This window comes from Fukomys damarensis, unplaced genomic scaffold (assembly GCF_012274545.1).
Source record: "Fukomys damarensis isolate Sample0158 unplaced genomic scaffold, DMR_v1.0_HiC HiC_scaffold_26, whole genome shotgun sequence".
NCBI lineage: Eukaryota > Metazoa > Chordata > Mammalia > Rodentia > Bathyergidae > Fukomys > Fukomys damarensis.
The window spans coordinates 15,708,501-15,724,779 of NW_022900938.1; the positions used below are offsets into that span (position 1 = coordinate 15,708,501).

Genomic DNA, 16,279 nt, shown 5'->3' on the forward strand with positions numbered 1-16,279 from the left:
CTTTAAAAACTGGAGGCGGAGAGTCTGAGGGGTCCATAACCTGACACTTTGGTGAGAGACGTTCTGGGAGGAGCCCCCTGTGAGACTGTCAGAAAGTCCACACGGAAAAGCCCTCGCTGTGGATGCTGAAGGTTACTTTAGTTCTACCTTTCTTTCTGCCTAATCTTCAGGTGGACTCGGGCAGTTTTTGCCCCAGGCACAAAGTAGATAAAAGTACAAAAACTTCCTGTTTGCTGCCCAGACCTTCTCCAGCTATTAAGAACTTGTTCCAGTGATGGAGCCTCAAAGGAATTTGTGAATTCCTCTCCCACAAGTGCATAGGGGCAGAGGTGCTGGGAGAATGAGGAATTCACAGAGGACTTGAGCATGACAGTCATAATAGATGAACCAGTCTTAAGGGAAAAGAGAAAAGACTGAGTGAGCCAACGTACTGTTTTTCCTCCAAATAGGAAGGTTTTGGTAAAGAATTACACGCCACTGAAGAGTAAATTACATTTTTGTAACTTTCCAAAGACACAGACCTTCTCTAAACTTTTTGAGGGGTGTATGCTGCCAGGTGCTAGACATACAAACTTCATTTGTACAATCACAGTTGAAAGCCAGATCTGTACTTGGTGTGTGAACACAGCCCAGGAGAAGACAAGATTAATAAAGTTCAGGTTGAGGAGAAAAGGTATTCTAGTCCGACTGAGCAGAAAGAATGTCTCTCATGTCCCAAGAAAAGCATGGTCTGTGTGTGAACAGGCGTCTCTATTTGGCTGGATCAAAGGGCACTTGCCGGAAGAGTTTGTGAGTGAAAATAGAAGCAGCCGTTCCCCCAACCTTACCCTATGTGACACTCTAGCAACAGCCAGCCAGTTAGGATTTGGGATTCGATCTCTGCTACATGTTAAAGGTGAGTTCTTTTAAGAAGTTTAATATTAAAGTAATAACCTGGAGGCCTTTGCACAGGCCCATGAGTGATAAGTTTTGAGACGCCAGGAGATAAGGAGATGAAGATAGTTGTATTTTAGTGGCAACTTCTGTGGTAGAAAAAGCTGAAAAGTGAACTGGATTCTAATCCAACTTATGCCAAGTTTATGTGACCACACACAAGATAGGTGCTCTAACTTAATTGTTCTTAAATGTAGAGGGAGATTGTTTCAAAAGTTCTAAATTTTCTCTTGCTAAAAACTGCCATGATTCTTTGGTAAGTTTGGCGTCATGGAGTTCCACTCAACGTTGGGAAATTGAGGTGAAATATGGGCCATGCTCTTACCACACTCAATGTGTGGTGGGTCGTGAAAATCAGCTGCAAAACAAGTGCTGTATTAAAGAAGTAAATGGAATGAGGGTGGAGGATCAACTATTGATAACTAGTAATGGAATTAACAGCACACTAGACTGGGCCTGGAAGGATCAATAGTTCAATGACAATACAGAAAATGTTCTTGGCAAAATTTTAGGAACTTGATAGTTGCCCATAAGTAATACTTTCCATTGTGTTAAAGTCATCATAAGGAGAGTGAGTGGCTCTGTACGTTTTGGGAGATCAGTGATCTGTCCCCACAGTATTGGTGTCCAGCTACCTCTATTCAGTTGACTGAAGTGGTTATTCAGAGGATTCCACCTCACAGCTGTCCAAGGTGACAAGACATCACCACATTGACCAGAAGTAACTTCTACAGTGTGAATTGTTTCTCAAGTGAAATTCTTCCTTACAGTCACCCTGTTTTGTAGTTATTTTCCCTCCCTCTCGCTCTCTCATGTTTTTGCTGTCCTTGAAATTAGGGCTTATATTTCATAGGCAGTCCTGGGGGCATTTAAATTTAACTTAAGGAAAATCATTCCATAAAATATATAACAAAAAATTTCCCACAAGTCTCTTTAAAATAGTACCACAAAGCAGACACCAGCTACTAGAGATTGGTCCTTCTCTATCACTTTTTATTCTCTCTTGTCAGTGTGGAGTCTTGCCATTCTCTTACTCAACCCTGAGAGGGCCAGCTGCAAGAGAAAAGCTACTGAACCCAAAATAACAAATATTATCAGTTATATCTTCTTTTTTCCACCAAGTGTTTTGACCAAAGAAGGCCAGTCCTTATCATAAGGCAATCCTTTGTATCTGTCTACTTTAGGAGATACTTTTTTCTGAGCCTTCAGTGGATCTCAGCACTGTCTATTTATTCAGGAATATAGATCTCATTTGAGTTGCCTAAGAAGTTTCTGAATTTAGTAATTATGTAATGTAGGTTGAGGCTTACAGATCTTAACTCACCTGCCATGTCCAGCAACATACTTTACACATAATGGGTGTTAAGCCAAGACATTTATTTTTTAACTGTAGAGTGCTGTTTTTGTTTCCTTGTACTCAATAACTTTTCTCAATGTCTTTTTTTTTTTTTTCTGGCTATTTCTGACACTCCCTAGTTATCTTCCTGTCAGCTAGATATGAAATGCTCTCCTTATACTTCTAAAAACTGGATTGCTTTACTAGGAAGGTATTTTGGTCCCAGCGCCAGTGAAAAAGCCATATTTACCTTTGTTGGTCCTAAAGTCTGTGGACCCCCAACTCCACTGATTTGTGTGATTCCACTGTGTCACATGTGAAAGCCCCAGGGCAGTCTCTGGAGCTGAGAAGATACTTAATCCTGGACTTGCCTTCAAGGTTTTTGAATACGTAACTCAGTGATCATTTCTTTTAAGATAAATCTGAGGGAGAGTAAATACCAAAAAGGCCCCTTAAGTCTTTATTTTGTTCCAAAGTTCATGCACAAGAAACAAAAACATGAGTTCCTTAGTAAGGCAAAAGACACAAACTGAAAATTTTTGAAAGAAAATTTTCTTTTACTTAATAAAACCTGGGTATGATGGCACATACCTATAAGCCCAGCTACATTGCAAGTTCAAGGCCAGCATGGGCAATTTAGCAAGCTAGACCCTACACTCCCCAACCCCATCTCAAAAAATAGAAATGTTAGCCTTCCTACTTACCAAAAAATAAAAATAAATCAGGCATGGTGGCTCCTGCCTGTAATCCCAGCACTCAGAAGGCTGAGCAGGAGAATCATGTGTTCATGGGTATCCTGGCCTGCATAGTGGGAACTTGTCTAAAAAACAAAAACAAAAATTGGGGGAAAAAAGAAAATTAAATAAAATGAGATATCTATTAAAATAATAAAAATAGATTTTAATGAGTATAGTCATTGCTGGCAAATTAATTAGACATCCTTTTGTCCATTTCTAGGGGCAATAAAAGTTGGTTACAGCCCTTTTGAAAAGGAATGTGGGAGTTTTATCAAAAGCCCCCAAAACAGTCACAATCTTTGACCAATTTCGTTCAGTTTTGGGAAATAGATCTTATGAAAACATTCTAAATGTGGAAAAAATAAAATTAAATAATTAGAAATGTCCAACAATAGGAAAGGTATATAAACTAACTCACCCACGCAATGAAATTTGCAACTATTAAAATAAGTGATGGGCTAGAGATTTAGCTCAGTGGTGTTGTCACCTTCCTTGAAAGCACAAGGTCCTGAGTTCGATCCCATATACCGCAAGAAAAAAATAAATAAAATAATAAGTGAGAAGCAAAACTACAAAAACAGATTATGATAAAATGTTAATAAGTGCAGGATTTTTCTTATTTTATTTACTGTGAAATTAGAACCTAGCAAGGTTCTATCACAAAATAAGCTCTCTACGAATATTTTTGAGTGAATGTGCACTATATTTGTACAACTAGCAAGACAAAATTCTGTCAGAAAAAGACTCCAAAATGTTGACTAATATTTTAGAGTTACTGTGAATAACCTTTTTTCCTTTCATGTCCAGTATTTTTTTAGTTTTCCTTAATGAGCAAATACTACTTTTACACAGAAAGGGGTAAAGATGAGAGTAAATTCAGTTGTACAGATTTGGTGAAAATAAATGCTATTTTGTTTTAAATTCTTTTATAAATTAAAAAGAGATGTAAGATCATACTATTTTTAGCATTTATCAAAGTATTACGATTGACATGAGAAAAAATAGAAAAGACTTTAAAATTCTGAACAAACTATGTGACTGCATGTTAGATAAAATAATAAGTTCTGGGACAGAAGTAAAAGAAGTAGATAATTTCTGGTATAACAAATGAGAGAGACTTCATCTTTAGCACAGAAAAAAAAATACACAATTAATGATATTGAGGTAACTAGTTACCAATATAGAAAAAGATCCCTTAGAATCACACCTTGTAGCATACATCAAAGTAAACCCAAATGATGAGCTCAAGAGTTAAGTTCTTAAAAAAGTCACTTCTGGAAAAATTAGAATAATTTGTGTACTTAATGAAGATAGAGTGGAATTATGATATATTATTTTTAAATGCCACAGAAAAAAACCACAGGAGAAAACATTTGACAAATTACAAAAAATCAAATCCTTATGTATGCCTCTCTATATTTATACACACACCAATATAAAACAATAGACTAGTTAAAATGGACTAGTTAGTATATATCTCATGTAGTTGTGTATAGGCTTATGAAACTATCAAAATAGCTTAAAGGTTATGTTAAAAATTCAAGTTTGTTAAACTATGTAAAAAAGTATTCATCTTTGCCTTTAAAAAAACTCTAAGAAATGTATATTCAAATGAAGTAGTACACTTTGCCCACAAAATTTACAAATCTAAAAATGGTGTCATGCCAAGTGCCTGTGAGAGTATTTTGAGAAGGGCACTTTCCTATATTGCTGGTGGCATTGTAAATTGATATAACATTTTTGGAAAGCAATTTGGCAATGGGTTTCAAGAGTTATAAAATTGTTCATACCCTTTAACCTAGTAATTCTTCTTCTGGGAATCTATCCTAAGGAAATAATCCAAAATATTTTTAAATGCCATATGCCTGACAATGTTTATCCCAGTGTAATTTATACTGTGTAAAAATGGAAACCACTCAAACTGTCCAACATAAGGGTTGTGCTTTAGTAAATTATGGCTTATTCACTGATGGAGTATGATACATGAATATATGATGATGAGTATTATAGCTTTCATTTTTATCATCACCTTCTCCTTGGTAAATCCTTTTCTGTAGAGTCAGCTTATGTCCAGCTTAGTTAATAAAACTAAGAAAAGATGTTGTATACATTTTTAAGTGACATTTTTATATAATTGTCAGATTTTTAGATGCTTTAGAGTATCTCATGTATAAAATCAGTTTAAATGTATGTTTCTGCTTCAGAAAAAAAATTATATGTACAGAGATTGGGAAGATGTATAAAAGAGATTTGGAAGAAATATATAAACAATCATTTTGGGTTTAAGGAGCTTGCTTCTTTGGGATTCTGGCTATTCTGCATGGCACAAATGGTTATCTAATTGGAAAAGACTCAGTAAGGAGCAATACATTTTCATTTGGATCTGCAAATAAGGTAGCTTAATTTGACATATGCAAGTTTATATTCCACTGAATGTCTTTATAATTAAGGAATAAAAACAAGATCTTTTTAAATAGGGATGTTTCTAAGTCAAGTGTAATACTTTAGTTTTATTTTTCATGCTCATTTTAGAGGCCCATCATAATTTATGAAAGATCTCAAAGGTATGCCTAGTAAAATGTCAAAGTGCATATGATTTTAATTTCTCTGGGTTGTAATATCCCAGAATAACTCAGATAAAGTGAATGTCGCAGAGTAATGTAATTGGGTTGAAATAAAAGTGACAAATAATTTTCAGAAAGAATATATACTTAGTGTGTGTGTGCTGAAGGTGAGGAAGAGATTCAGCTTGGGCTTTTAAAGTAATGAGTACTTAATACTAGTACTTAAAATTCAAAGAAATGATGTTTAAATACAAGACAATGAAACTGAGATCATGGACACTACATGACTTCTCTAAAGTCATAAAGTAGTTTGTAACATTTATTTGCCCAATATTTTCCTTCCCCTGCTAAAATGAAGATACATCCTGTTATGGCTTGTGTTTAGATGTTCCCCCAAAGCCTCATGCTTTTTCAGAGGTGGCTGAATCTAGAGTGTGTTTTTTTGTTTGTTTTGTGTTTTTAGTACCAGGGATCAAACTCAGGACCTTTCACTTGCAAGGCAGGTGGAGGCACCACTGTGCCTAATCTCTGGCCCTAGAATGTGTTACTGATTTATGGTGGGGCTAGCCTTCAGGGAACTAGGAGTAAGGGTGTGAGTGCTACCCACCCTAAGTAGTCTGAATGACATAAAAGGGGAAGAAAGATACTGTTAAAATCCCTTACTGTTTTTGCTACCATGTAGGTGCCATGAACTATTACTTCTCTATGATGCCCCTCTGCCATGTGCCACTCTGCCTTGGAGCTAGCCAACTATAGACTAAAAACTCTATGAACTGTAAGCCAAATAAACCTTTCTCCTTTTAACTTTGGGTGTTAGATATTTTGTCTCAGCAATGAGAGAAAAGTAACTAAGACATGTCCCTTATCTCATTTTTGTGCCTAGTAGAGTATTTGGTATATAATTAGTAAATAATTCCTGAATGATTACCAAGTTACCTTCATACTCAAAGCCAACCGAAGGAAATTTTAGAGAATAACAACAAAGAGAAAAGTGATCTTTTCACATTGCCTAATATAATTATTGAACCAATTTTCATGAAAGATAGCACAGGCCAAGCATACAGAAGTCCAAAGTATTTAGAGAAATTAAAAGAGAATAGGTTTATACATTCAAATAAATTGTTTGGTGTAGCCTAGATCTCTGAAAAAACGTCAAGGAAAACAAGGACCACATTGTCTCACTACATTTCTACACTTGATCTTAGCCAAAAGGCCGAGAAGCGATGTCTCACTACATTTCTAATAGAACTGTAATCAGAAAATGAATATTGGACTACAGGCTTATGTTCTTTTCTAAAAATACAGTGCAGCAACAAAATTTTCCTAACCTGCTTAATAAAATGTCTTCATAAATGAGATCAAGTTATGTGTTCTATAAAGCTAAATTCTGACAATTAAGTTTAAATCAATTAACCTCAGACTCTTTGGAAGAAGAATTTAAAAGGGTTGATGGAAAAGTAAACCTATTTATTTGGTCCACCTTTCTTTACCTCTGAAAGAACTTTATGATTATCGACATGGAATGTTGTCAATTTGGGTTCTAGTTCTGGTTATAGCCTTCCAGATGCTAGGTCCTTATCAATAAAGCAAAGGAGTCATAAGGTCCTTTCCAATTCTGGAGTTCAGTGATTTCTGTTCACTGTTAAGCAAACTGAATTAACTAACCATAAATAGCTTTTTAAAAAAAACACTAAAAGGCTAGTCTATGCCAGCCATGGATTTAAAGCCATACATATCCCCATGAGTTGATTAACTGTTAAAATTCAATTTGGCTTTCAAAAATTTGAATGATTTTCTTATTTGAAGGATATCATAACCAGCCATTTTCTTTCCCTTGTTATTTTGTCTATTTGAATATATGTATGTTCAAACCAGGTACCAATTTAAATGGAAAAAAGATACCATTAATTCTATTTGTTTTAAAACCTGTGAAGAAAATAATTGATGTCATTTTTCATTTGTAATAAGGTTTTTAATATCAGGTGAGATTTCCATTCCTGGTTGTGTGTGTGTGTGTGTGTGTGTGTGTGTGTGTGTGTGTGTCTGTTTGGTACCAGGAATCGAACTCAGGTCCTTGCATTTGCATGGCAGGCGGTGGAATCACTGAGCTAAATCCCCAGCCTCCACTTCCTGTTTTGATTAACTCTAAACTTGATTTTTTTCTCTCACCCCTAGAAAAATATCCTTGTAAAGAGTCTGACTTGTGGCCGTTGCTTCCACACATATATACACATCCCTGAAAACTGAATTTAAGAAATACAATTATTTGCATATTTAAGACTTCATTTATTCATTTCACAAACCTAACAAATGCATTTTAAAGATGACACCATGTCTGTTCTAATTTATTTATAATCTAAGAGGACGGTTTAGGAGGGAAGGCTTCAAAGTCCCCAAACAGGAGCATTCTACATCAAAAAGCACAATTTATGTACTCATTCAACAAACAAATTCTGAGTACCTATTCAACAAATGGGAAGGCTGTATTTTTTAATGTAGATGCCCTGTACTTCAGAATGCACATATGCATGTCCATGGATCCACCAAAGAGCTGGCTCTGAAGAAGTAAGGACTGCTTGAGTGGTTGGAAAACAAGTTCTATCTTATGATAATTATAGTGTTAAAAACCAGCAGTTGAATTATTTTTTTGCATTGTGGTAAGGTAGCCTCTTTTAAAGAAAATGTAATTCAGAAGAAATCACCCTTCCAGCTGAGGTATGTCAGATGTCAGACTCTCTCACCTACTCTCTGCCATCACAGTTACATGGCAGTGCCTCACAGGCTGTTGGAGTTCAGTATATGTTAAGTACATACAGCAAACATTTACTGTCTTTTATATACATTGACTTATGTAATACTCTTAAACCCCAATGAGGCAGGTATTGTTATTATATATTAATTTTACAGATGAGTAATTTTACAGATGAAAACTGAGTCAGAGAGTCAGTTTGACCTCAGTCGTGTGACTAGCAAATGATGGACTTTGGTCTTAGAACTCATGCTCTTGACTGCCATGCTCTGCCTCCACTGAAGGAATAAGTAACTTTTGGGCTTTCCAAGGGCAGAAGGAAATAATAGAACCGTTGGCCCCCTAGTTGACTATGAAAGAATTGAGCCCTGTGATAGATGTTGGCAGCCAGTGAAGAATAAGGTTCCAGGCCTCCCAAGGGAGTAGCCTTTGGACAGTCTTTTGATTGTGGGATTCAAAGAGTATATCAGTTAAGGCTCACTAGTGGAACAGATATAATGTATATGTATATATGTATATATCTATAAAGGATTTACAAGGTAGGCCTACAATGGCTGCCTCTAGAGTCACGTGTGAAAGAATGCTAAAGCACCCACCATCTGTGCTCTGGAAGATGCAGTCAAAAGTCAAAGTTCTGGAGCTCAGTGCAGCATTCCGTGCAAGTCTGTATCAGGAAGCCAAGGGATCTGTGCTGGAGGGCTGAAAAGTCTGCACTGGAAGCCTGGAGGCAGATGTCCAAGGTGATGGGAAAGACTGGAGCTCTTCCAAAGAAGCAGAAGCAATGCTTCCTTCTGTCCCTTTTTATCCTGTTGAGGCCACATGCCTAATGGCTGGTGCCACCCACACCTATCATTCAGACACACCCAGAATTGTGCTACATCATTGTGCTAGCTGTTTCTTGTTCAAGTTTCTTGTTCACAGTTCACTATCACATTGTCCAATGAGAAAGACAATTGTAGGGAAGCCCTTGTAAAAATCGAAATGTCTTGTGATCCTCTGGACAGTTTTTTTTCCTGCCGATCTTTTTCTAGTTCTTTCTGTATATATTGCCATCTTTTGTGCCTTTCTTAACTATCTCTTTTAGCCTTTTACAATGTTGACCTAAATTTTAAACTATTGTTTTTGTTAAATCAAATATATATATCATCTCATTCTCCCTCCACTTCCACTAAACTAAAACAACTGAAATTTTTCTCAAAATTGCTCCTTACAGCTGTGGAACATGCAGGTCAGTGACTGTTAGCAGAAGCAAGACTCTCAATGTCGACTAACTTTTAAACAGTGAAAGATTATGAAAGTAAATCTTGGTGTTCAGTCACTTCAGTATTCAAAGAGATACCAAATATTAGATGAAAACATTTTTTACTGAAATTTAACATCTATTACATTGTTTAAAAAAATATTTAATTCAGATTTAGGAACACTTTAACATTTATTAGACCCTTCATTTTAAAATAGGAACAAGAAGTTCATGTATGCTAATTTAGGCTGAGGAATAGTTTATAACTGCTTAAATTTCTCAGTTTCTGTAAACAACATTAAAATACTGACAAATTATATTTGTGAATTTAACTATTTGAGTATATAAAATAATAGTCACTTAAAGGATCTGTCTGAGGAAAATTCTCAGTATTTTTGGACAATCTGTGCCTAGACAGTTATAAATAATGGTTGGATTAATAACAATTTGAGTATAGTACCCTACTAATAGTAGAGTGTATTTACTGAATATGCTCTCTCTAGTGTGTTTATGCATATAAGTTCATTTGTATATATGTGTGTGTCTACGCATAGATAGTTTGATATATAATACAAGAACAAGCACTTGTTTTTTAAAGACATTGCAAATCAGAATCAATAGTGAAAATTCCCAATAATATCACTTGATAAGGACACCTAAATTGAGTGCTGCAAATCTGAAATAACTAAAAATTAGTATCAGAAAGTGACATCAGGAGCATATACACAGGCTCTGTATTGCCCAGGTTAAGTAGCTACAGTGTGCTTAAGTTTAATAGATATAATGTAAAATCCAAACAAAAGAGATTGATTTGGGGTGAGGGAAGGTGATATGATATTCATCTTGGTACAGCTTCTTAAAACTGATTTACTGCAGTGGCTGGTGGAAGGAACAGATGTTTACTGGGATGAATATTCATTCCCCAACATCAAGTCCCAGTAGATGACACTTTCCTCTTAAGAGGTCATATTTTCCTCTTACACAGTGTTTGCTGTTGTATTTGCCAATTGTCTATTTAGAAGACGTAATGTTAAGGAGCAACATAAAGTGGAGTATTGATGGATAATGATGTCGAATCTGAACCAGAGGTAAATATGCTAATTAGAAACAACAATAATGTCAGATATAAACATCATAGTGATTTACTTTATCTTTCTTGACAGCATCGTAAGCACTTCTCATCAACCAATCGTGAATTTTCTTTTAAATTACCTTATTTGTACACTGCTTGAGCTGTAAAAACATTTACAAAGACACAAGAAGTGAGGTGACTTTAAATCAGCATAGAAACCAAATAAAATTTATTGTGAAGAAGCATTAAAAATTGTGAAATTCCATATGAATAGAATTTATCTGGGGTCTACCCTTATCTCTACCACTTGCTATACAAAAATCTTGCCTTCATCCATGTGTGTTTTTCCAGCAAACAGCAACATCAGCAATACAGATAGCCTGTTACAATTGTTCACTTCATAAGTTTGTGTATTGGGGCCAGTTTATCATACCTAAAGTTACTTTGGCTCTGTGAAAGATTATTTTGGCAGAAGTTTTATTAGTGTGTCAAATTGTCTTTAAAGAAACTTGGCCTGGATTACTGCCCAAGATGGCAAGTTATAAATTTTAAGCCTTGTTACTTCACGCTCCCCCAAGACAGTAGACTATTGGATTTTCTGGTGCTGTGATCCAAACACAAATTTGTTACCAAATTCCAGAAATAAATAAGATAATTTTAGGAGCAGAGTTATAATGAGATAATGATCTGCTTTTATTTTTTGGTCCATGAAATGCCTAATATTTTGGCAGTGTAACTAAATCTCCATTATCTATGGTGTTACAAGAACAGATATAGCATATATATTGAAATCTGTGGCTAATTCAGAAGTATCACTGTTAGGCTGTTTGAGACAGTCTTCTTTCTGAAACTCACAGATGTGTTTTCTATTAACTAACTTTTTACATTAGTGGTTCTCAACTTTGGCTACACATGATAATCATATGGGGATGGTTGGGGAGCTTTTAAAAATCCTGATGCACAAGCCGTACTGCAGATCAATTAAATCTGAAACTCTGGATGAAACACAGGAATTAGTAGTTTCTTAACCCCCCCCCAGGTTGAGTCTAATAGAAGGTTAAATTTAAGAATCACTGCTTTAGCTGGGTGTGGTGGCACACGCCTGTAATCCCAGCACTCAGGAAGCTGAGGCAGGAGGATCTCTGTGAGTTTGAGACCAGCCTGTGCTACATAGTGAACTCCAGGTCAGTCTCAACTCTGCAGTGAGACCCTGTCTCAAAAAACAAAAACAAAAACAAACAAAAGAATCACTGCTTTATCCCTAGTGGTAGGGATGCCAAGAACCAGCAAATGGAGAAACTAAGAAAAGAATGTCTATTTGCTAGATTAAAGAGAGAATGTTAATTACTGTAGACTAATGATATGTGGAGATAAGTAAGCCCATTTTTCTCTGATTCATTTGAAAATCATAACTTCAGTTTCATTTATACTATGAGAGCAAATTTCTAGATTAGGGAAATATGTATTTATTTAGACTGAAATACACCAGTGAATAAATTGCCCCAGGATTATAATCTACAGTAACATCCTCTCTGTCTCTGACTCTCTCTCTCTCTCTCTCTCTCTCTCTCTCTCTCTGTCTCTTTTGAGATACTATGGATAAGCCCAGAGACTTCACTGAGCTACATCTTTAGCCCATTTTTTAAAGACAAGACCTCATTAAATTGCCCAGGCTGATATCAAATTTCTACTCCTCCTGCCTCAGCCTCCCAGAGTTCTGAGATTATAGGTGTATCCCATCACACTCAGTTCTAATATGTATTTTTAATTTGTGAAGTTCTTTCAATAAATTTAAGCAAGGGTTACTTTTTCAAAGAAGTCTATAAATGCTTAGTGATAATGTAGAATGAGTCATTTTCAAATGGTCGTTGGAGATGGCAAAGGATCCTTGGGAAACTGATCTCACTTATTCTCAGTTTTTTTCAGGAAAAAAAAGAAATCTATATTTTGTGCTATTACTCCTTAAATTACATTCACTGTCATAAACTGTGTTCCTGAAGCATCATAAGAATTATCCAGTAAGAAAGATGAGTTGCTGCACAGACAAAAGAATTCCCTCCAATTTAATTTTAGTAATTTGGAAGTAGCTACTTATTTCCTTAGATATAACTTATGTAATTAACACCAAAGACAATAGTAGTACCATAAAGAGATTCAAACAAATGAGAGCTCAAAACCTTGCTCGGCCCCTCCAGGCCATGTTTCTAGAGCATATCACTTACCCCTTCCAGGGACTCATTTATTTTATCTACAAAAGGGATATAATTTATATCTTCTGTGTAAGGTTGTCAGTTGCAGGAGGTGAAGTTAAGAAAATATTGACAGCTCTATGTGCTAGACATGTAGTAAACCTTGAGTATGTTTGCCATCTGTCATTATTTAAGCACTTTTTGTATGTTTGTTTGTAAGTGCACCACGGTAAACTTTGTCATTCACAGGGGCTGTGGAAATCTCTGCATAATTGTAACTTTCTAGACAGAAGTAAAGGAGAATGTAAGATTCTGCACGGGTGCACTCATGACAGTGTGAGTTACGTGCTTCACCTATCATGCTCGTTCACTACTTGAGGGACCACATCTTCTGTATCAGGCGGGAAACATGTACAGTATGGTCTCAGCAGAGCTGCAAACATCTCCCATTATTTATATGTAACATACAAGCGTACATATGTATTGATTCTGACATGCACATTTTCACACATGAAATCAAAATGTACCTTCCAATTGAAGATGTTTTAAATCACTCTGAGACAGGCAGCATTTATGATGTAGTCATCATTGCCTGTGATTGCATGAACTTGTCTGTTGCTCTTTATATGGCTGTGATGTAGACTACAAACCCAAGCCCAAGTAAGATGAAGAAAATTTATTTCTGTAAATATAAAGTTAAAAATTTTAACCAATAAAAAAGTCCCTGTAGTTTAATTGGCAGTGATTTTTCATCCACAGTGCCACATAAAATACTGATGCACTTTAGAATTGAATCTTTAATTGGATATAAGAGTTCATGTCATTGTTTAGTTGACAACAATTTTTATTAGATCTTCATAAAACCATAATATATTTTAGAACCCAGTTTTCAATTTCCTGTAATACAGCCAAAGCACATATAAGATTAGTCATATTTATCAAAATACTATGATTGTTAAACAACTGAAGTAATATATTTAAGTGTATTTATATATTAAGCTAATGACTATTATATGTGTCCAGTCGATACTACAAACATTTAGACTATGCTAGATTTAGAATGATGATTATACATAACAGTTATTGAGCACTTATTACCTGTCAAGCACTGCTTTCCATAATGTACAAGTCCTGAGACCTGATTCTCATACAGCCCTACAATGTAACTACAACTATCACCATTATATAGGTAAGGAAACTGAGACTTAAGGAGGCAAAAAAAATTGTCCAAATACAAATAATAAGCATGGATTCAGGACACAGACCCAGATTGTCTGAATTCCAGAGAAGCCCCAATCTCATTTAAACACTATCATAATAAATGATTGTCTCTGCCCTAAAGTAACCAAATCCAGTGAGAAGACATACAGGTAAGCGAATACTTAAAATGTTTTAAACCAAACCCAGTGCAGTGTCACACATCTATAAAACCTGCACCTAAGAAAGCTGAGGCAGGAGGATCCCAAGTTTGAGCCCAAACTGGGCAATATAGTGACTTAGCAAGACCCATTCAATCATCATAATTTAGTTGATACAAAGTCCCAGGAGTACATACAAGAAGGATCAACTAAGTTAGTTTGTGGTAACATATTTATGTGTAGTTATCTAATACCTACCTGTCTTAAGTAGTCTATAAGCTTATCAAAAGGCAAGGGTTGTGTCAACTCCTTGATATAAACCTCAGTGCCTAGCAGAGTGCCTGGCTCTGGTGGTGTCATTTTACCTCAGAGAATAAGGAAAGTTAAAGACAAGTAATATTTCAGTAGACATTGGGTTGATCATGCTGTGTGCTTTTTGCAAACTTGACAATATGCTTCAGAACCTTTACAGTAGGGCTATGCTCATAATTCATTCTAAAGAAGTAATACACATTAAATCACATTAATGTTTCTCAGTTCCTATTCAGGCTAAATTCGTTAATGTAATGCAAAGCATAATGCCCCCCCAGCCCCATAGATGTCTACATCCTATTCCCTGAGACCCGTGAACACTTTAGGTTACATAGCAAAGAAGAATTAAGAAGTAACTGATCAGCAGATTGAAAATATTAGTCATAAGGATCATGAAAGTGGAAGAGTGAGGTAGGAGAGGAGTCAGAGAAGGAGAGATGGTGCTAGAAGGACTGGGACTCAATTCACTGTTGCTGGATTCAAAGATGGAGGAAGGAGCTACAAATCCAGGAATGCAGGAAACTTCTAGAGATTGGAAAAAGCAGGAGGTAGTTTCTCCCCTACAGTGTCTAGAAGGGAACCTTTTTTGTCCTAGAGAGACGAACATCAACTTCTATAGACTAGTAATATTATATCATTGCCCTAAATTTGTGGTAATAATTATGTTACATCAGCAAAAAGTACCTAATAAGCTGCAACAATTTTTATCATTGATTATCTGCATTAAATAAAGGATTACTAAACTTATGAATTTAACAGACCAGCAACACTTCCAAAAAATGCTGCAACTAACTGCTGGCTTTTAATTTGGCTACATCATCCCAAACTCACTGCTGCAAATTATTTTTTAAAACCCAGCATAGGGCCAGGGATTTAGCTGAGTGGTGCCGACCCCTGCCTTGAAAGTGCACGGTCCCAAGTTCAGTCCCTGGTACCAAAAAATCAATCAATCAATCAATCAATCAAAGACCCAGAATAATACAACATAAGAGCAAATAATTAAACTTAATTTTAGGAAAACTCATTACCTTTGTTTTTCTCATTTCATACATGGACTAATAAAAATATCAGTAACACTCTGTGGTCAAGCATTTGGGAACCAGAAACATTTTGTTAGTTTTAGTATGTAGATTTTGGAGTCACTTAAAAAGTGATTGGCAAAACAATAACATAAACCTTCAGATTATAAATTCCTAGCACAGAATTCTCAGGGGTTTGGATAATCTTTTGATTTTTTTTCATTATTTTTTCTGTGACTTTTTTTGTTCTTGTTATTTTTTGTTTGTTTTGGTTTGTTTTTTTTGGTACTGGGGATTGAAGTCAGGACCTTGAGCTGTAGTGCTGCTGAGCTAAATCCTTGGCATCTGTGATTTTTTTTACTCATCTCTTCTTGCCATGTGTCTAAAATATGGTGTATTAGTTTCCTATGGCAGCTGTAAGAAATCACAAATTTCATATCTTAAGGCAATACACATTTATTCTCTTACAGTTCTGTAGGTCAGAAGCCTGAATTTGGCTTCACTGAGGTGAAATTGAGATGATAGCAGAGCTAAGCCCTGTCCAGAGACACTGGGTAGGAATCTGAGCCTTTCTTCTCCAACCTCTAGAACTATTGTCCTGCATTCCTTGGCCCATGTCCCCTTCCTTTTCCTTCAAAGCCAGTAGCATAACATCTTCACATCTCTCTCCCTCTCTGTCTCTCTGATGAAATGGCCTCTTGACCTTTACCTAGTTTTCTCTCTGTCTGCATCACTTTTATAAGGGCACTTGCCAAAACATTTGGGGCCCA

The 16,279-nt window shown here is 35.9% G+C and overlaps 1 pseudogene; it reads right to left on the minus strand.

Moving 5' to 3' along the window:
* Positions 1 to 6,647: 6,647 nt before the first annotated feature.
* Positions 6,648 to 6,795, minus strand: LOC117283457 (annotated as a pseudogene).
* Between the last annotated feature and the right edge of the window lie 9,484 nt (positions 6,796 to 16,279).